A 9,104-nucleotide genomic window follows, 5' to 3' on the forward strand; every position below is an offset into this window, starting at 1 on the left:
ATTACTTCACAACTTTACCACAAAACCTACACTCTGGGATAGAGAAAAGATGGCGGCTCCTGTCTCTCTGTGTGGAGACTCCATTAGGACACCAGAGGCCATATCAAAGGTATACACAGAGACATATATATGAGACATATACGTATATGCAGAGAGACATATATATGAAACATATACGTATATACACAGAGACATATATATGAGACATATACGTATATATACAGAGACATATATATGAGACATATACGTATATACACAGAGACATATATATGAGACATATACGTATATGCAGAGAGACATATATATGAAACATATACGTATATACACAGAGACATATATATGAGACATATACGTATATATACAGAGACATATATATGAGACATATACGTATATACACAGAGACATATATGAGACATATACGTATATGCAGAGAGACATATATATGAGACATATACGTATATACACAGAGACATATATATATATGAGACATATACGTATATACACAGACATATATATGAGACATATACGTATATACAGAGAGACATATATATGAAACATATACGTATATACACAGAGACATATATATGAGACATATACGTATATATACAGAGACATATATATGAGACATATACGTATATACACAGAGACATATATGAGACATATACGTATATGCAGAGAGACATATATATGAGACATATACGTATATACACAGACATATATATATATGAGACATATACGTATATACACAGAGACATATATATGAGACATATACGTATATGCAGAGAGACATATATACGAGATATATACGTATATACACAGACATATATATATGAGACATATACGTATATACACAGAGACATATATATGAGACATATACGTATATACAGAGACATATATATGATACATATACGTATATACACAGAGACATATATGAGACATATACGTATATACAGAGACATATATATATGAGACATATACGTATATACAGAGACATATATATGAGACATATACGTATATACAGAGACATATATATATATGAGACATATACGTATATACAGAGACATATATATATATGAGACATATACGTATATACAGAGACATATATATGAGACATATACGTATATACAGAGACATATATATGAGACATATACGTATATACAGAGACATATATATGAGACATACGTATATACACAGAGACATATATATGACACATAAACGTATATACAGAGACATATATATGAGACATATACGTATATACACAGAGACATATATATGAGACATATACGTATACACAGAGACATATATATGAGACATATACGTATATACAGAGACATATATATATATGAGACATATACGTATATACAGAGACATATATATGAGACATATACGTATATACAGAGACATATATATGAGACATATACGTATATACAGAGACATATATATATATGAGACATATACGTATATACAGAGACATATATATGAGACATATACGTATATATACAGAGACATATATATGAGACATATACGTATACACAGAGACATATATATATATATGAGACAAATACGTATATACAGAGACATATATATATATGAGACATATACGTATACACAGAGACATATGAGACATATACGTATATACACAGAGACATATATATGAGACATATACGTATATACACAGAGACATATATATGAGACATACGTATATACACAGACATATATATGAGACATATACGTATACACAGAGACACATACGTATATACACAGAGACATATATATGAGACATATACGTATATACACAGAGACATATATATGACACATAAACGTATATACAGAGACATATATATGAGACATATACGTATATACACAGAGACATATATATGAGACATATACGTATACACAGAGACATATATATGAGACATATACGTATATACAGAGACATATATATATGAGACATATACGTATATACAGAGACATATATATGAGACATATACGTATATACAGAGACATATATATGAGACATATACGTATATACAGAGACATATATATATATATGAGACATATACGTATATACACAGAGACATATATATACACACACACATATATACACAGACACATATATACACACACACATATATACACAGACACATATATACACAGACACATATATACACACACACATATATACACAGACACATATATACACAGACACTCACCCGCCCTGCGCTGCAGATGGAGACAGAATACACGGCCTCTCCCCTCCCTGCTCTGCCTATGGAGGGTTGTAAGACTGCACGGGGCAGAGAGAAGGAGGGGGAGGGGAGAGAGGAGACAGGAGGTCACGCCCCCCTCCCCAGCACTGTACAATCTCTTCCTGTCATCGCACGGAGCTCTCCCTGTCACAGGCTGGTGGTGTCAGACCTGGGCATTGTACGGACGGTCATGAAAGCAGTGCTGTTCTGGGGATGCTGCTCCGTCCGCCCCTGTCAGTGAATGAAAAATACCGGCCATTGCATGGCCGGTATTTTTCATCCAAACTTACCGGCACAGCCCGGAATGTAGATGAAAATACCGGCTGTGCCGGTAAAATACCGGCAGGGTGGCAACCCTATCTGTGGTGTTATTGTGAGGAGCTGTGGTCTGTGGTGTTATTGTGAGGAGCTGTGGTCTGTGGTGTTATTGTGAGGAGCTGTGGTCTGTGGTGTTATTGTGAGGAGCTGTGGTCTGTGGTGTTATTGTGAGGAGCTGTGGTCTGTAGTGTTATTGTGAGGAGCTGTGGTCTGTGGTGTTATTGTGAGGAGCTGTGGTCTGTGGTGTTATTGTGAGGAGCTGTGGTCTGTGGTGTTATTGTGAGGAGCTGTGGTCTGTGGTGTTATTGTGAGGAGCTGTGGTCTGTGGTGTTATTGTGAGGAGCTGTGGTCTGTGGTGTTATTGTGAGGAGCTGTGGTCTGTAGTGTTATTGTGAGGAGCTGTGGTCTGTGGTGTTATTGTGAGGAGCTGTGGTCTGTAGTGTTATTGTGAGGAGCTGTGGTCTGTGGTGTTATTGTGAGGAGCTGTGGTCTGTAGTGTTATTGTGAGGAGCTGTGGTCTGTGGTGTTATTGTGAGGAGCTGTGGTCTGTGGTGTTATTGTGAGGAGCTGTGGTCTGTGGTGTTATTGTGAGGAGCTGTGGTCTGTGGTGTTATTGTGAGGAGCTGTGGTCTGTGGTGTTATTGTGAGGAGCTGTGGTCTGTGGTGTTATTGTGAGGAGCTGTGGTCTGTGGTGTTATTGTGAGGAGCTGTGGTCTGTGGTGTTATTGTGAGGAGCTGTGGTCTGTGGTGTTATTGTGAGGAGCTGTGGTCTGTGGTGTTATTGTGAGGAGCTGTGGTCTGTGGTGTTATTGTGAGGAGCTGTGGTCTGTGGTGTTATTGTGAGGAGCTGTGGTCTGTGGTGTTATTGTGAGGAGCTGTGGTCTGTGGTGTTATTGTGAGGAGCTGTGGTCTGTGGTGTTATTGTGAGGAGCTGTGGTCTGTGGTGTTATTGTGAGGAGCTGTGGTCTGTGGTGTTATTGTGAGGAACGTGTCCCGTGGCAGTGACCAGGACGATCCCAGAGCTAATCCCCAAGGAGGAATCCTTACAATACCTAGACACATACACACTGTATATATATATATATCTATACACACACTATATATACATATACACACCATATATACCTAGACACACGCACTGTATATACCTAGACACAAGCACTATATATACCTAGACACCATATACATCCCTAGACACACGCACTGTATATACCTAGACATACACAATATATATACACCTATACATACACACACACACACTGTATATACCTAGACACACACACTGTATATACCTAGATACACACACTGTATATACCTAGACACACACACTGTATATACCTAGATACACACTATATATACCTATACACACACTATATATACCTATACACACACTATATATACCTAGATACACACTATATATACCTATACACACACTATATATACCTATACACACACTATATATACCTATACACACACTATATATACCTATACACGCACACTATATATATATATATACCTAGACAGACACACACACACACACACACACTATATATACCTAGACACACACACACACACACTGTATATACCTAGATACACACAATATATACCTATACACACACTATATATACCCAGACACACACACTATATATACCTAGACACACACACACACACACACTATATATACGCTTATACACACACACACTATATATACCTAGACACACACACACTGTATATACCTAGACACACACACTGTATATACCTAGACACACACACACACACACACTATATATATACCTAGACACACACACACTGTATATACCTAGACACACACACACACACACACACACTATATATATACCTAGACACACACACACTGTATATACCTAGACACACACACACACTGTATATACCTAGACACACACACACACACACACACACTGTATATACCTAGACACACACACACACTGTATATACCTAGACACACACACACACTGTATATACCCAGACACACACACACTGTATATACCTAGACACACACACACACTGTATATACCTAGACACACACACACACACACTGTATATACCTAGACACACACACACACACACACTATATATACACGCTTATACACACACACACACACTGTATATACCTAGACAAACACACACACACTATATATACACCTATACACACACACACACTGTATATACCTAGACACACAATATTACTTCACAACTTTACCACAAAACCTACACTCTGGGATAGAGAAAAGATGGCGGCTCCTGTCTCTCTGTGTGGAGACTCCATTAGGACACCAGAGGCCATATCAAAGGTATACACAGAGACATATATATGAGACATATACGTATATGCAGAGAGACATATATATGAAACATATACGTATATACACAGAGACATATATATGAGACATATACGTATATATACAGAGACATATATATGAGACATATACGTATATACAGAGAGACATATATATGAGACATATACGTATATGCAGAGAGACATATATATGAAACATATACGTATATACACAGAGACATATATATGAGACATATACGTATATATACAGAGACATATATATGAGACATATACGTATATACACAGAGACATATATGAGACATATACGTATATGCAGAGAGACATATATATGAGACATATACGTATATACACAGAGACATATATATATATGAGACATATACGTATATACACAGACATATATATGAGACATATACGTATATGCAGAGAGACATATATATGAAACATATACGTATATACACAGAGACATATATATGAGACATATACGTATATATACAGAGACATATATATGAGACATATACGTATATACACAGAGACATATATATGAGACATATACGTATATGCAGAGAGACATATATATGAAACATATACGTATATACACAGAGACATATATATGAGACATATACGTATATATACAGAGACATATATATGAGACATATACGTATATGCAGAGAGACATATATATGAGACATATACGTATATACACAGACATATATATATGAGACATATACGTATATACACAGAGACATATATATGAGACATATACGTATATGCAGAGAGACATATATACGAGATATATACGTATATACACAGACATATATATATGAGACATATACGTATATACACAGAGACATATATATGAGACATATACGTATATACAGAGACATATATATGATACATATACGTATATACACAGAGACATATATGAGACATATACGTATATACAGAGACATATATATATGAGACATATACGTATATACACAGAGACATATATATGAGACATATACGTATACACAGAGACATATGAGACATATACGTATATACACAGAGACATATATATGAGACATATACGTATATACACAGAGACATATATATGAGACATACGTATATACACAGACATATATATGAGACATATACGTATACACAGAGACACATACGTATATACACAGAGACATATATATGAGACATATACGTATATACACAGAGACATATATATGACACATAAACGTATATACAGAGACATATATATGAGACATATACGTATATACACAGAGACATATATATGAGACATATACGTATACACAGAGACATATATATGAGACATATACGTATATACAGAGACATATATATATGAGACATATACGTATATACAGAGACATATATATGAGACATATACGTATATACAGAGACATATATATGAGACATATACGTATATACAGAGACATATATATATATGAGACATATACGTATATACAGAGACATATATATGAGACATATACGTATATATACAGAGACATATATATGAGACATATACGTATACACAGAGACATATATATATATATATGAGACAAATACGTATATACAGAGACATATATATATATGAGACATATACGTATACACAGAGACATATGAGACATATACGTATATACACAGAGACATATATATGAGACATATACGTATATACACAGAGACATATATATGAGACATACGTATATACACAGACATATATATGAGACATATACGTATACACAGAGACACATACGTATATACACAGAGACATATATATGAGACATATACGTATATACACAGAGACATATATATGACACATAAACGTATATACAGAGACATATATATGAGACATATACGTATATACACAGAGACATATATATGAGACATATACGTATACACAGAGACATATATATGAGACATATACGTATATACAGAGACATATATATATGAGACATATACGTATATACAGAGACATATATATGAGACATATACGTATATACAGAGACATATATATGAGACATATACGTATATACAGAGACATATATATATATATGAGACATATACGTATATACACAGAGACATATATATGAGACATATACGTATATACACAGAGACATATATATGAGACATATACGTATATACACAGAGACATATATATGACACATAAACGTATATACAGAGACATATATATGAGACATATACGTATATACACAGAGACATATATATGAGACATATACGTATACACAGAGACATATATATGAGACATATACGTATATACAGAGACATATATATATATGAGACATATACGTATATACAGAGACATATATATGAGACATATACGTATATACAGAGACATATATATGAGACATATACGTATATACACAGAGACATATATATGAGACATATACGTATATACAGAGACATATATATATATGAGACATATACGTATATACAGAGACATATATATGAGACATATACGTATATACAGAGACATATATATGAGACATATACGTATATACACAGACATATATATGAGACATAAACGTATATACAGAGACATATATATATATGAGACACATACGTATATACACAGACATATATATGAGACATATACGTATATACACAGAGACATATATATGAGACATATACGTATATACACAGAGACATATATATATGAGACATATACGTATATACACAGAGACATATATATATGAGACATATACGTATATACACAGAGACATATATATATGAGACATATACGTATATACACAGAGACATATATATATGAGACATACGTATATACACAGACATATATATGAGACATATACGTATATACAGAGACATATATATGAGACATATACGTATATACAGAGACATATATATGAGACATATACGTATATACACAGAGACATATATATATATGAGACACATACATATATACACAGACATATATATGAGACATATACGTATATACACAGAGACATATATATGAGACATATACGTATATACACAGAGACATATATATATGAGACATATACTTATATACAGAGACATATATATATGAGACATATACGTATATACAGAGACATATATATGAGACATATACATATATACAGAGACATATATATGAGACATATACGTATATACACAGAGACATATATATGAGACATATACGTATATACAGAGACATATATATATATGAGACATATACGTATATACAGAGACATATATATGAGACATATACGTATATACAGAGACATATATATGAGACATATACGTATATACACAGAGACATATATATGAGACATATACGTATATACAGAGACATATATATATATGAGACACATACGTATATACAGAGACATATATATGAGACATATACGTATATACACAGAGACATATATATGAGACATATACGTATATACAGAGACATATATATGAGACATATACGTATATACACAGAGACATATATATGAGACACATACGTATATACACAGACATATATATGAGACATATACGTATATACACAGAGACATATATATGAGACATATACGTATACACAGAGACATATATATGAGACATATACGTATATACACAGAGACATATATATGAGACACATACGTATATACACAGACATATATATGAGACATATACGTATATACACAGAGACATATATATGAGACATATACGTATATACACAGAGACATATATATGAGACATATACGTATATACACAGAGACATATATATATATGAGACATATACGTATATACAGAGACACATTTTCCTCAGGACGATGCATCTAGTGTCTTCAGCAGTGAAGATGTCCCCTCATCCCCATACACATCGGCCATAACACCGGCGGCGTCCATGGGGCTGAGGAGGATCCTTGTGGTAATAAAGATGGAGGACGGGCCTCACCATCAGCAAGAGATCAATAGGAAGAAAAAGAGATTTTCATATAGAGAAGAACAATTTCTTACTGAGCGGTATGTGTGTAGTAATTCCTTATTAATGTATATTAGGTGTGATACCTCTGTATACCGGCTCCATTCATGGCTCCAACAAAAAGTTATCAGGATTAGAAAAACACAGGTGATTTCTTCCCAAAACAGCACCACCCTTGTCCTCAGGTTGTTTGTGGTATTGCAGCTCATTTTATTTGGGGTCAATTTGTAATACCACGAAAGTATAGGGG

This window comes from Hyla sarda, chromosome 1, assembly GCF_029499605.1.
Source record: "Hyla sarda isolate aHylSar1 chromosome 1, aHylSar1.hap1, whole genome shotgun sequence".
Taxonomy (NCBI): Eukaryota; Metazoa; Chordata; class Amphibia; order Anura; family Hylidae; genus Hyla; species Hyla sarda.